General features: G+C 42.3%; 1 protein-coding gene across 3 annotated transcripts in view; it reads right to left on the bottom strand.

Annotated features, from left to right (window-relative positions):
* CACNA2D3 (calcium voltage-gated channel auxiliary subunit alpha2delta 3) overlaps positions 1–16,003 on the bottom strand; it is a 1,571,161-nt gene that overhangs the window by 1,081,273 nt on the left and 473,885 nt on the right. The gene's annotated exons all lie outside the window — the stretch shown is intronic.

Below are 16,003 nucleotides of genomic sequence, written 5' to 3'. Positions count from 1 at the left end.
CACCTGTAAAGCTAATATAAAATCCTCAAAAGACATAAGTCTTTGGTGCAGATGTTACATGACGAAAGCATTCATCACAACATTTTTCACTTGGTCAAATAGCAAAAGAGAAGAATAAAATATGATATGTACATGCTGGGAGATCATTGCTTGTTGATAATTCAAAAAAATGAAAGGTATGTGGAAAATCGGCCGAAGGAAAATGGTGCAAAATCAGAATTTCTGTTTTATTGATGTTTAAGGCCAATTTGTTTTGGTAAGTCATTAACTGATGGACAAAATACAACTAGAAACCTTACCAAAATCTTCAGCAAATGAAGACAAAATTGGAACAAGAATAAAGAACTGAATATCATTGGCATAGAGATGATGCCCCATGTCGAGGTTACTGCATCCACAACAAATAGAGAGATAACACATAACAAATGTGTATAACATTTATTTAAACAACAAAACATACATACCTGTGTAGACACTCTAAAAACTAAACTAACACATCCACACCATTCATTCACATTTTATTAAAATACATATTGCACAATGCACAAATTATAATTCACAAACCTTATATATTCAATTTTGAACTACAGATCTCCATTAATTATAAATGTAAATTGAATATTTAAACTTATGCATGTCGAGGTTAGCCAGAATCTTACAAAGAAGTTGAAATGTAAATCTAAAAAGTAAGGCCAACAAGGCTGACACTTGTGGTACCCAGTGTCTAATGACAAACATAAGGCAGACAAAGGGTCAATTGCCATACACAATACAAGCACTGGCCTGGATTTATCAAAAGGCACTAAATATTGCATGTGATAGGACAAGGGGCAGTTTATTGTAAAGTGTGCTATCTTAGTGCTTTGTATAGGTATTAGCACAAACTGTGATAATTTTTTTGCATTTTGTGATAAGGGACAGAATTGTATTTCCTATGTACAACCACTGGGGGGGCCATTTTGAGAGAGAGAGAGAGAGAGAGAGAGAGAGAGAACCTAGTCATAATGCCCTCATACTAGGTAGATATTTATACTTCTATATGAGGCCCACCTAGTCATTCGAGGTGAGGTTTAGGTTAGGGATGTGAATCGTTTTAGGACGATTAAAATTATCGTCCGATAATTTTAATATCGTCTTAAACCGTTATGGAACACAATACAATAGAGATTCTAACGATTTATCGTTATAAATCGTTAGAATCGTGAGCCGGCACACTAAAACCCCCTAAAACCCACCCCCGACACTTTAAATTAAATCCCCCACCTCCCGAACCCCCCCCAAATGAGTTAAATAACCTGCGGGTCCAGCGGCGGTCCGGAACGGCAGCGGTCCGGAACGGGCTCCTGCTCCTCAATCTTGTTGTCTTCAGCCGGCGCCATTTTCCAAAATGGCGGCGAAAAATGGCGGCGGCCATAGACGAACACGATTGGACGACAGGAGGTCCTTCCGGACCCCCGCTGGACTTTTGGCAAGTCTCGTGGGGGTCAGGAGGCCCCCCACAAGCTGGCCAAAAGTTCCTGGAGGTCCAGCGGGGGTCAGGGAGCGATTTCCCGCCGCGAATCGTTTTCGTACGGAAAATGGCGCCGGCAGGAGATCGACTGCAGGAGGTCGTTCAGCGAGGCGCCGGAACCCTCGCTGAACGACCTCCTGCAGTCGATCTCCTGCCGGCGCCATTTTCCGTACGAAAACGATTTGCGGCGGGAAATCGCTCCCTGACCCCCGCTGGACCTCCAGGAACTTTTGGCCAGCTTGTGGGGGGCCTCCTGACCCCCACGAGACTTGCCAAAAGTCCAGCGGGGGTCCGGAAGGACCTCCTGCCGTCCAATCGTGTTCGTCTATGGCCGCCGCCATTTTTCGCCACCATTTTGGAAAATGGCGCCGGCTGAAGACAACAAGATTGAGGAGCAGGAGCCCGTTCCGGACCGCTGCCGTTCCGGACCGCCGCTGGACCCGCAGGTTATTTAAGTCATTTGGGGGGGGTTCGGGAGGGTGGGGGATTTAATTTAAAGGGTCGGGGGTGGGTTTTAGGGGGTTTTAATGTGCCGGTTTTGCGATTTTTAGATTTTTAGATTTTTCACGAATTTTCACGATTTTTCACGATATTTTACCCCCCCAAACGGCAACAATACGATTCCCTCCCCCTCCCAGCCGAAATCGATCGTTAAGACGATCGAGGACACGATTCACATCCCTAGTTTAGGTATTAGTGTAGGGGTTAGGGGCTACTTTGACATTCAAAGTGAGATGTACGAACAGAACAGTGCTTTCTTGTGAAGATTTGATGACCTACGGAGTGAGGAAACAGACACAAAGATGAGATTTGTGCAGTGTTCTCTCAACCTAGCTTGATGTTACCCAGGTAGAGAGTCCATCAAGCTAGGTGGAGAGAACATTGCACACATCTCATCTTTGTGTTTTCTCACTCCAAAGGTCATCAAATCCATTCTTTTTAGATTTCCTGAGGAGTCTTTCATGAGGAACTTTAACAAATTCCTTCTGAAAATTCTGATACACTATATTGACTGGCTCATCCTTATTCACACGTTTATTAACACCTTCAAAAAAATCTTCCCATGTTGATTCTTTCCAGTTAAGCTATGGCTATCCATATGGTCCATAATTTTGTTTTTAAGAATAGCATCTATCATTTTGCCTGGCACCGATTTTAGACTCATCAGCCTATAGTTTCCCAGATCACCCCTTGGAGCCCTTTTCAAAAATTTGCCTTCCTCCCATCTTTAGGTTCTGTTGCTGTTTTTAATGATATGCTATAGATTATTAGTAACAGGTCTGAAATTTTATATAAAAGTTTTTCAGTACTTTGGGGTGAATATCATCTAGTCCACTTTAATTTGCCAGTTTGCTCAGTTATATCTTCCATTTCCATTCCAAAGTGAGTTGTGTCAGTTGCTCTGAATCACCACCAAAGAATGTTTCCAGAGAGGTTATATCCCCCAAAAACCTCCTCAGTAAAACCAAAGCAAGGAATTCATCTAGTTTTTCTGCAATAACTTTGTCATCATTGAGTTCCCCTTTAATCACTTGGTTATCTATAGTCCAGCCGACACCATCACAAGTTTCTTGCTTCAAATGTACTTGAAAATGATTTTTTATTAGTTTTTGCCTCTGTGTTATGCTGCTTTTCAGATTCTTTCTTGGTCTGCCTTATTGTTTTACATCTAACTTGCTAATGCTTATGCTCTTCCCTATTTTCCTTATTTGCATCTGTATTCCAATTGCTGAAAGATGTCCTTTTGGATGTAATTGCCTTTTTCATCTCACCATTTAACCATGCTGGCAGTCACTGAACTTCCTTTTAAAGTTTTTAATGTATGAAATACATTTTATCTGGACTTCCAAGGTAATATTGTCCATGCCTCATGCAAATGTTTAACCTTTGTAATCATTCCATTTAGTTTTATTTCTAATTTATTCATTTTATTATAGTATCCCTTTTAAAGTTAAATGTTCTGCAGCAGTTTTACTTAATTTCCTCCCTTCATTGATTATGTCTAATTTGATTCCATTATGATCACAATTGTTAAATGACCCTCCATTGTTACCCCTTACACAAGGTCCTGCATTCCACTGAGAACTATATCTGCAATAACTCCCCCCCCCCCCCCCACCCACCTTTGTCAATTTCAGGACTAGATGCTCCATGAAGCAGTTATTTAATAGAGATGTGCTTCATGTTTTTATCTCGGGTCGAGCTACGGGTCGGCCAACCCATGGAAAACTTTGTTTTTACATCGGGTCTTTTTTTTTTTCTCGGCAATTTTCGCCAGAAAAAAAAAACCCAACCCTTAAAATTTAGTTATTTACAACCCCCCACCCTCTGGACCCCCCAAAACTTGCCTAAAATCTGTGGTGGTCCAGCGGGGGTCCCAGGAGCGATCTCCCACTCTCGGTCCGTCGGCAGCCAGTAAACAAAATGGCGCCGGTGGCCTTTTGCCCTTACCATGTGACAGGGGCTACCGTGCCATTGGTTGGCCCGTGTCACATGGTAGGAGCAATGGATGGCCAGCAGGGGGAAAAGGTGAATTAGATTCAGACAGCAACTAAGAGGGCCCCAACTTCTACACTCTGGAGTACTGATATTCAGGCATAGAGAAAAAGCACAGGATGCTGCTACATCAAGCAGTACTGTCTGAATTTTCAAGAAAGCTCATCACCCAGTAAAAAATCTTGCTAGCTGAAATTTTATCGGTTTCCATAAAGCTTGGGATAACTGCACAGAGCAGCAGTTACTAGCATTAAGAAAAACATGGGGGTAGCCTGCATAGAGTGACATTTGATTCCTAGGGAAGCTTGCTGGGCAGACTGGATGGACCATTTGGTCTTTTTCTGCAATCCATACTATTTTACTATGTAGAAAGATATAATAAAAATAATATATACAACATTAAATGCATAATAAATACTCAATAAAACAGTTGTTGCTGTAACATTATCTGGTGCAACATTTGCTGCTGGGCCTTATGCTTTTGTTGCTGCTGTTTCATGAACTACTTAAAAAATAGTTTGGGTTCATCCTTTAAACCTTTAGATTGTCCAGCACTTTACCCATACCTCCCACCCAAAACCTGCAGACAAGAAAAGTGTGATTTCAATTCTGTGACTCAATTAGTAGGTGCAAAAGCATATGTACAAGTTTGGTAATATATGTATGTATATCAGTTACACAATACTAACTTACGTGCAAAATTCTGAACCCTCCACCTAAACTACCCCTTTTTTACCCTTTAACATTTGTATGTGACACTGCTAGTATGTGCATACTTCTGGTTTTTGCATAATACTACATACATAATACATGCTACTAAGACGTGTAGCTTTCAGTTTTACATGCTGAAACCTTTTGAAAATTACCCCAAAGATTCCACAATGCTTTTTGTTTCCTGTAGTATTTTTATCCTTTTTGACTCTATGCCATCTCTAACACATAGTGCAACCTCTATACCTATTTGACCTTCCCTGTCATATCAATATAAAATGTACCCTACTATCACAGTGTACCATTGGTTTTTCTCCTTCTACTGGGGCGGATTTTCAGAGCCCTGCTCGCCTAAATCCGCCCAAAACCGGGCGGATTTAGGCGAGCAGGGCCCTGCGCGCCGGTGAGCCTATTTTACATAGGCCTACTGGCGCGCGCAGAGCCCCGGGACTCGCGTAAGTCCCGGGGTTCTCCGAGGGGGGCGTGTCGGGGCGTGTCGGGGGCGGGCCCGGTCGTCGCGGCGTTTCGGGGGCGTGTCAGCAGCGTTTTGGGGCGGGTACGAGGGCATGGCTACGGCCCGGGGCAGTCCGGGGGCGTGGCCGCGCCCTCCGTACCCGCCCCCAGGTCGCGGCCCGGCGCGCAGGAGGCCCGCGGGGATTTACTTCTCCCTCCGGGAGGCGTAAATCCCCGGAGAAAGGTAAGGGGGGGGGGGTGTAGACAGGGCCGGGTGGGTGGGTTAGATAGAGGAAGGGAGGGGAAGATGAGGGGAGGGCGTTAGAGGATTCCCTCCAAGGCCGCTCCGATTTCGGAGCGGCCTTGGAGGGAACGGGGGTAGGCAGCGCGGCTCGGCGCGTGCCAGCTATACAGAATTCATAGCCTTGCACGCGCCGATCCAGGATTTTAGTGGATACGCGCGGCTCCGCGCGTATCTACTAAAATCCCGCGTACTTTTGTTGGCGCCTGGAGCGCCAACAAAAGTATGCCAACGCGCCTTGTTTGAAAATCTACCCCACTATGTCTCTGACTTCTAGTGTTCACTTACAAACAATTTAAACTATGGCACTCCCCCAACCAGATAGAAACCAATTTAGGGGTAGATTTTCAAACAAGGCGCGTTGGCGTACTTTTGTTGGCGCTCCAGGCGCAAACAAAAGTACGCGGGATTTTAGTAGAAACGCGCGGAGCCGCGCGTATCCACTAAAATCCAGGATCGGCGCGCGCAAGGCTATGAATTCTGTATAACCGGCGCGCGCCGAGCCGCGCTGCCTACCCCCGTTCCCTCCAAGGCCGCTCCGAAATCGGAGCGGCCTTGGAGGGAATCCTCTAATGCCCTCCCCTCATCTTCCCCTCCTTTCCTCTATCTAACCCACCCACCCGGCCCTGTCTACACCCCCCCCTTACCTTTCTCCGGGGATTTACGCCTCCCGGAGGGAGAAGTAAATCCCCGCGCACCAGCGGGCCTCCTGCACGCCGGGCCGCGACCTGGGGCGGGTACGCAGGGTGCGGCCACGCCCCCGGACCGCCCCGGGCCGTAGCCACGCCCCCGTACCCGCCCCCAAAACGCTGCCGACACGACCCCGAAACGCCGCGATGACCGGGCCCGCCCCCCGACACGCCCCCCTCGGAGAACCCCGGGACATACGTGAGTCCCGGGGCTCTGCGCGCGCCGGTAGGCCTATGTAAAATAGGCTCACCGGTGCGCAGGGCCCTGCTCGCCTAAATCCGCCCGGTTTTGGGCGGATTTAGGCGAGCAGGGCTCTGAAAATCCGCCCCTTAATGTTCTGAATACGATGCATCAAATATGTATATATATATATATATATAAACCACTGGTAATGAACACTGTGCCAGAATAATGCCACCATAGGTCATGGAGAGGGGAATAGCTATCATCTTTCATCACTTCATAGATCTTGATCTCACTGATAGCAAACAAACAGGCAAGTAAGACTGCCTTGTCCTAAAATTCCAAGGAGACAAGGGACCTAAACTTGTCCTAATCTACCATCCAACAGACAATCAGCCTCTTTGCTCAAACTATCTGAACTCCTTTGTGACCTTGCTTCCTCTGCCTTCAAACTCCTCGTACTAAGAGATTTCATCTACAATACAGGCTCTTCCTACAAGTAACATCATTAATATGGAGTATTCTGGCCTTAAAAATAAAATTAAAGTTCCCTCTCACTAGCATGGACACTCTCTAGATTTGATATTCCACTCATCCAGCATTAACCTAGACTCTAACACAGTAAAGACAGATCCTATCTCCTGGTCAAAATACCACCTAGTGCAGGCTACTCTATCCATCTGAAAAAAAAAATCATATTCCTGAGAACAAATCCCACCACTTTGCTGAACCTGCTATTGTCTTTCATCTAGATATGATCTAGATATGAGAGAACTTGTCCTCCAATTTTTACTAAGTGTTTAAGCAATAAACCATGATGAACTGTGTCAAACACTGTTGTAAGATCTAATTGGATCAACATCCCTGACTTTCCTTTATTCAACTCACAATGCAAAAAATCTACAATGACAGCAACAAAGTCTCTATCCCATGTTGTTTTCTGGATCCATATTGTTTAACATCCAGGATTTTATACTTTTCCCATAAACTCTTCTAATTGTTGGGACACATTTTTTAAATATTTTGGCTGAAGTTGGTATGTTAGACACAGGGCGATAATTTGAAATGACATCAGAATTTAAAGACAAATTGTTCTGCACTGGTCTTACTGCTGATTGTTTAAAAACTTCAGGAAGATTACATTTAATCAAAAATGTATTTACTATATACTGTGACATCTTTTGTGTTTCTAATAAGACCAAAAGGGCATAGATACAACACTGAAAAGGTTGAACAGTTATTAATTAAAGCTATCAGTTCAATTAATGACAAGTATTGAAAAACTGACCATTTCGGTTCCTGTTCCATCCAAACCATAGCAAACGGCTCTATAGTTGGTACAATTTGGAAATTAATTTTTATCTGAATAACCTTATCTCTAAAATACTCATTTAATGCATCACAGCTGGGAAAATGTTCCTGATTGAATTTTTGTTGTCTGCAGTAAGCTTCTTTACAATATGACAAAGTTCTAAAGGACTTTTTAAAGAACTCTCATTTGTCGTGAGAGAAAGAATTTTTCTTTTTCTCATTACAAAGCTTCTTATACAAATATAATTTTTGCAAATACTGCCTCTTTATGTTTTCCTTCCTTGTTCTTCTCCGTTTTTCTGTATTTTCCAAAACACTAATATTTGTTCTGTTTAGAGTACCATGGTTTCTTCTTACATGAATATTTGGAAGAAATTTCCTTTATTGGGGCTATTTTGTCATAAACAGTTTGCAACAAAGAGATCCAGGTCTCATATAATGTTATCACATTCATATTCTCTTTATCCATATTATCATAGACCTCATTTAGGGGGTCATTTTCAAAGGCTTATCACGTGCGATAAGCCTCTATCACACGTGAAAAGGCCCTTTTCGTGTGCGATAGCATGTTGGGGTGGAGTAGGGGCGGCGAGGGGAGGAGTCAGGGGTGGCGAGGAGGTGGACTCGACAGTGTCTTCGCTGGCAGCGATAAAGTTAGTAATGTTATTGTTGCCGGTAGCACGCCCAATAGCACCACCTTTCATGGTGGAGCTATTGGGTGCGAAAGCCGGCAGCGAAAACACCGCGGTGGTGTGAAGACTGCCGGCTTTCGCAGTCCCGCCCCCCCTCCCCCCATTTTTGCTGGATTCACCATTCTGCGATAAAATGGTGAATCCAGACCTTAATTTGTTAGCATATGAATCTGAAATACTGGATTTACCCATTTTTGATTACTAAATTAGAACAATTCAATACCTTTTGTTCACAAATTTTGAATAGAATTAGCCTGTAATTAGACCATTAAAAAATCCTTTAAATTAGTGTTGGTAATGTATTGTGCTAAGGACTTATGATGAATAATTAAATCTAACATGTGCCCAGCAGTATGCACAAGTACATCAATTCTTTGAATGCAATCGGTAGAAGACATATGAAATATAAACTCCCTTGCATAATTAGATGCATTGACATCTATATGAATATTAAAATTGTCCACTAATCAATTTACAATTTAGAAAATGAAATGTCACAATCTGTTCAGCTAATTCAGTAACATATGATATACCACCTTTTGGAGGTGTATATAATAATAGATAGTACAAGAAAACAAGTTAAATAACACAATTTTGGTCAGTGGCTTAAATTCACAATTTAGTCTATCTAAACTTATGGTTTTCTTAAGAATTACCATTACTCCCTCACCTCATTTATGGGGATGTGATTGTTCAATATAAGTGTTTACTGAAGAGGATGTTGGGGAGGTACCCGTAATGGAGAAGGTTTTCATGGGTAATGATTCAGATGGACTGAATCAAATCACGGTGAACCTAGAAGATGTGGTAGGCCTGATTGACAAACTGAAGAGTAGTAAATCACCTGGACCGGATGGTATACACCCCAGAGTTCTGAAGGAACTAAAAAATGAAATTTCAGACCTATTAGTAAAAATGTGTAACTTATCATTAAAATCATCCATTGTACCTGAAGACTGGAGGATAGCAAATGTAACCCCAATATTTAAAAAGGGCTCCAGGGGCGATCCGGGAAACTATAGACCGGTTAGCCTGACTTCAGTGCCAGGAAAAATAGTGGAAAGTGTTCTAAACATCAAAATCACAGAACATATAGAAAGACATGGTTTAATGGAACAAAGTCAGCATGGCTTTACCCAGGGCAAGTCTTGCCTCACAAATCTGCTTCACTTTTTTGAAGGAGTTAATAAACATGTGGATAAAGGTGAACCAGTAGATATAGTATACTTGGATTTTCAGAAGGCGTTTGACAAAGTTCCTCATGAAAGGCTTCTAGGAAAAGTAAAAAGTCATGGGATAGGTGGCAATGTCCTTTTGTGGATTGCAAACTGGCTAAAAGACAGGAAACAGAGAATAGGATTAAATGGGCAATTTTCTCAGTGGAAGGGAGTGGACAGTGGAGTGCCTCAGGGATCTGTATTTGGACCCTTACTTTTCAATATATTTATAAATGATCTGGAAAGAAATACGACGAGTGAGATAATCAAATTTGCAGATGACACAAAATTGTTCAGAGTAGTTAAATCACAAGCAAATTGTGATAAATTGCAGGAAGACCTTGTGAGACTGGAAAATTGGGCATCCAAATGGCAGATACAATTTAATGTGGATAAGTGCAAGGTGATGCATATAGGGAAAAATAACCCATGCTATAATTACACAATGTTGGGTTCCATATTAGGTGCTACAACCCAAGAAAGAGATCTAGGTGTCATAGTGGATAACACATTGAAATAGTCAGTACAGTGTGCTGCGGCAGTCAAAAAAGCAAACAGAATGTTGGGAATTATTAGAAAGGGAATGGTGAATAAAACGGAAAATGTCATAATGCCTCTGTATCGCTCCATGGTGAGGCCGCACCTTGAATACTGTGTACAATTCTGGTTGCCGCATCTCAAAAAAGATATAATTGCAATGGAGAAGGTACAGAGAAGGGCTACCAAAATGATAAGGGGAATGGAATAACTCCCCTATGAGGAAAGACTAAAAAGGTTAGGACTTTTCAGCTTGGAGAAGAGATGACTGAGGGGGGATATGATAGAGGTGTTTAAAATCATGAGAGGTCTGGAACGGGTAGATGTGAATCGGTTATTTACTCTTTCGGATAGTAGAAAGACTAGAGGGTACTCCATGAAGTTAGCATGGGGCACATTTAAAACTAATCGGAGAAAGTTCTTTTTTACTCAACGCACAATTAAACTCTGGAATTTGTTGCCAGAGGATGTGGTTAGTGCAGTTAGTATAGCTGTGTTTAAAAAAGGATTGGATAAGTTCTTGGAGAAGAAGTCCATTAGCTGCTATTAAGTTCACTTAGAGAATAGCCACTGCCATTAGCAATGGTTACATGGAATAGACTTAGTTTTTGGGTACTTGCCAGGTTCTTATGGCCTGGATTGGCCACTGTTGGAAAACAGGATGCTGGGCTTGATGGACCGTTGGTCTGACCCAGTATGACATTTTCTTATGTTCTTATGTTCTTAATCCAGGGGGGTATGCCAAGTTCAAGAGTATTTTGTCAATTTCATAGTGTTGAGATTCTGAAAGTAGCATTAAATCTAGCTTCTTTTGCTGGATTATAACTACTACCAAATGTTCCTTACTATGAAGCAACCTCACATTCATATTTTCAGCCTGTTGAGTATATGAATCATGAATCATGATTTAACACTGTTGAGCACATTATGCTTTACCAAAACTTGGAAAACTTTGGAATAGAGGTTACTGCCCTCAAATGGTTCATATGTTCTTGACCAATAGAATACAATGCATCTCATGGGCCATCTACACCTAGGAATCTCAACTGTAGAGTACCTAGGGTTTAGGGCTTTCCCCAATTTTCTACAATAACTACATCCATCCATACTGCGATCTCATCCAATATTTCAACATCCAATGTCATCTATTTACCGATGATATCCAACTCTGCATAAAAAGGAACAGATCAGACCACGGCATTCACTAATCTCAACAATTGTCTCTCTTCAACAGTCCAATGGCTTATCAAATAAACTCAAACTAAATGCATCTAAATCTGAGCTCCTCTGGCTAAACCATCAACAGTGCTTCCTATTAACTTTACCCTCTCTCTTTGAAATCCAGTTACAACTTAAAGACTCCTTATGCAGCATGGGGGGTCCACCTTGACCACAGTCTTTCAATGTTCCCCATATTTCAACTGTGGGAAAGACTTTCCTTTATATAGATCTATGCAAGATCCACCATTTGTATACCTACTTTGAGAAGCATGACCTCAGTACCATGATAAATATAAAACATAAATATAAACGTAATGAATGTATTTATTTAGTTGATTGTCTTTCTAGGCAAGAAAATCACCATCCACTTAGATTATTGTAAATCCTGTTTAGCAACTCTCTCACAAATGCCTCCAACTCTTGCAGAGCACAGCAGTTAGACTTCTGGTAGGAGCCAAAGTCACTGACTACATAAAATCAATCTTGAATCAATTACATTGGCTTCCAGTCAAAAGTAGAATAAAAATTTAAAACTCTCTGCTTCATTTATAAATGCATGAATCAACTGGCCCCAGAATATCTCTCCCAATTTCTGTTCTACTACACTCCCATAAGAGAGATTCATTCTTCATATCATCCCCTCCTCATGACATCAGCAAGACTAAAATGCATGAGACTTTGCACATTCAGCTGTTTTGCCCCAAAAATATGGAACAACATACTGATAGCCCTCCACTGCAAAACTTATCTAACCTTCCAGAAAAAAAATCAACCAGGCTATTGAACCAGGCCTTCAACACTCTACAGCTAAGACTTTGTTTTCTACTACCGTACTGTTATGCCTGTCGGTTGCAGACGGCTGCAACCACGAGTACTCACTGCTTGTTCTACACTTCTACCCTCTCCGGGTCTGCTCGCTGCTCGGGCCTGCCTGCATTGCCGCATTCCTCAGGCCTCCTCGCGGATGCCATTACTACCTACTCCGATGTCAGGCCTTCCTAGGTGCGCACCCGTCACAAGTCCCGCCTTTGAAGCTGCTTTGGCGGGAACCTTGGGGGCATCCCCGTTTGATGAGGTCATTGGACTCTTGTAGTTAAGCTCCTGCTTTGCCCCCAGAAGCCGACTTGGCAACAAGATTCGAACGAGTGCTACACCTGAGACGCCATACTTGCTTGCTACATGGACCTTGTCTGGCACCTGCTCCTCGGGGGTCAGTGTGTGGTCTACGGGGACTTGTTCCCTGGCCTAGCCCACTCCTCAGGCTGGCCCCATGCCTCCTGGGTCTTACCTGGCTACCTGCTCTATTTCTCGGCTCTCCCTGGAACTACAGCAGTATCTTGTGATTCCTCAGTTGGCCTTCCCCGCTTCTCTGGGTTGCTCCATATTATTCAAGACTGTTTGTGCCTCCCACTCCTCGGGCCGCACTCACCTATCCTGAGATCACCCTGAGCTTCCCCATTCCTCGGGGCTGCTCCTGGACATTCTACCATTGTCAGATGTCCTGCTACGTGGGCCCTCCTCTCTATGTCAGCTATTGCTCATGGGCTCGTGCCCACTACATTGCAAAGAGAGTGCAAAGAGTGCAAAAAGAGTGCAAAGAGAGTGAAGGCAAACCCGCTACATTGCGGGTTTGCCTTCACTCTCTCATCTATGCCCACTATACTGCAGCTCCGCGTCTTGGGGATGATCTACCGGAGTACCTCCTGCTTGGTTGACCCAGCACGTGGTCTGCCTGGCGTTCTCTCTCCTCAGACTCTCCAAGTACTGTTTACAGTCTACTTCCCTAAGGGGGTCATCTCCTGGTCCCTGGGGATCCCCCCACGACTGTGCACAGAGTTTTCCAGTACTCCAACACCTCACCTCCTGACGGTTTGGACCTGTGGGGCTCCTCCCCACAGGCTGTAACAACTTGCACCTTGGGCCAAGGATCCACACACACACCAATCATAACACATACTTTCAGAACTCTGGCTATCCAGTCAGATCTTCCACTTTAACTGCTACAGAGACTCATTTAACTACTACCTGACTTATGGAATGCTTTCTAATTTGAGCCCACATCTTTGTCCATCACTGGGCCAGTCCACTCAGTTTATGTAAGTATATAATATGTGCTTATCACACCTATCCAGTGAACTGCACTCTTTATACCCATTATGTATCTTATACTTTATACCCACTATTTAACTTAAGTACTTTAATTCTTTTATTGCTACCCATATTTATCTTACACTTTAGTTTTTTGTTACCCAATGTATCAAATGTACCCTCATTCCATCTACTTATAGATATTATTTACGCCCATGATACCTTCTCTAATCTACCTCATTTTTTGAAGTATTTATCACATGCGGAATGATTACACCCTTAGACCCAGTGTAACTCAGTATGCATTTTAGCACTGAAACAAGATAGTTTTTAAAATGCTGTAGGAAGTGCTGTCATATGCCAGAATATACAAAATTTAAATAGGATGTAACCGTATCCTTGCCAGATCCTGTGCAGGTTCCTCTTCCCTATCAAAGAGCATAACTCCAAAATATGTAAAGCCAGTCTAGTGATAAGGTATTATTTACAGTTTAAATGAGAACATATTTCTAAATTAACCTTTGGGAGTATTCATATCCTGAGCTCCTGCCATTAGTTTTAAGGCAGTTTATCAATTTGTAATCCTACTGCATTTCCAGGCACCACAAGATTAATAATATTTGAAATTCACAGTATAACTCCATTTTAGGATGGAATGTGTATCATTCCCCATGGTTTTTCCTAAGATATATATAACCATTTGCTGCAATGTATTTTGCTATATCAACAAACTATTAGGCCATGGCTAGTCAAGTGTATATTCATTAGATCTTTCTAGAACGGTGAGATACACATTTTGAGAGTCTGCCAATTTATGATTCACTAAGCAGTGTCAAGGTTAGACCTTGATGCCAATAAAGATTTATTAAGTATGAAATACAATATCAGCGATGTCTTTGTAATGACCTGAACACTAATTTAGGCTCAGAGATCTTGAAATTTTCAACAGAATTTAAAGTAAAATACATTGATACTATACTATAATGGCTGTATATACCTACAAATTACATACATAAAACAGATAAATAATGAAAATAATTACAGAAATATAAACTAGAATTCAATCCATGTATTAATTATTGAAGTTGAAAAAAGCATCAATTACGATATCATTTATTAAAATGCCATTGTGCAAGTCACGTGCCAAAATCACTTTCTTAAGAATAATATGCTATACTATTCAGACACAATGGGGGTACAGCAGCAGCAGCATGCATAAATCACCCCAATTTTCAAAACAAATTTATGCGTGTTTGTTTGCTTTGAATATCATGTGAAATAACTAGCACAAACTCAGCTGCACAAAGTTTGCAGGGCATAACGTGTGTGTGAATTTAGGAGCATACTTTTTAAATATCAAAACTATGGGCATAAATCCAAACTCTTTCTCCCTAGAACACCTCTTTTTTTGTGTGCATAAAAGTATACACAAAATTTGGTTTCCTGCATACTTTCATGTTCATAAATGTTCATAAATCCTGGGCAATTTTATAACAAGCCATTTACACATATAAACCGTATTTCCTTATCATTCACACCAGACCAAACCAGAAAAGTGGGTTATCTCCTCCTGCCAGCAGATAAAGACAGAGAAAAAAGCTCAAAGCTGAATTCACTTCTCCTATAAAAGTATGGTGTTGCCTTTTGCTTTTCAGTATTTCTCTGTCTCCAACAAATGGTACAGATCTGTAGATTGGTATTGTAGCTTGGAAAAGCCCAACAGAGCTCCCAGGGCAACAGATTTTGGGCTGATTTCTCTGGTAGATCAGGCTCCTAGGGCAACAGTCTTTGGGCTGAATTCCTTGCTAAAATGGGCACTAAGTATAATATTCTTTGGACTGATTTCCCTGGTGGAACAGCAGCTGGCACTCTACCGCAAGCACAATTGGGAGGGTTTCCCCCACTACAAATCCCTGGACCCCAAGAGGGAAGGCAGTGATGTGGTGTGCATGAAACAGGACCTGCCCATCGTGCTATCTCTGCAAACAGTTAACACTTTGAACCAACTCCGGTAATTAATTGTACAAATTCTGGAATTGTCACATCTGTGTTGAGTTTCTAGGATGCCTTTCTCAGGTGTTTTAGATACATAAGGAGCAGATAGCTTTCTGAAAGCCTTTTCAACCAGACCTTCTCTCAATTAGCTCTTTAGGAAGACCAAATGTCTCCCTATCCCTGGAATTTATGTAATTATAATGAATTACAATGCTAGCTAGTACTTTCATTAATAGGCTTGTTAAAGCATATTACAATCAAAAAGGTTAAGTCCAACTCTGACAAAACGGAATGCAAAATGTTTATAAATAAATAAAATAACTGTCTAAGCAATAGAATGTCTTAGACTGCTTGGAGTCAAAGGGACCAAAAAAGAAAAAACAAATGACACTGAGAACAAAGGCAATGGGCCTCATTTTCTAAAGTATCGCAGGCCTGCGGAACTTTAGAAAACTGCGGTAATGAGGGGCGGGGGGCTGAAACGGGGGGCGGTCCTGCGCTAGCCAGCAGCGATCGCACCTCCGCGGTGTGATCGCTGCCGGCATCGCGCCCAATAACTACACCATAAAAGGTGTAGTTATTGGGCGCGAAATAGGCA

This window comes from Rhinatrema bivittatum, chromosome 4 (assembly GCF_901001135.1).
Source record: "Rhinatrema bivittatum chromosome 4, aRhiBiv1.1, whole genome shotgun sequence".
NCBI classification, from domain to species: domain Eukaryota; kingdom Metazoa; phylum Chordata; class Amphibia; order Gymnophiona; family Rhinatrematidae; genus Rhinatrema; species Rhinatrema bivittatum.
Note: the sequence above shows the minus strand (reverse complement) of the source record. Positions and strands in the feature narration are given on the sequence as shown.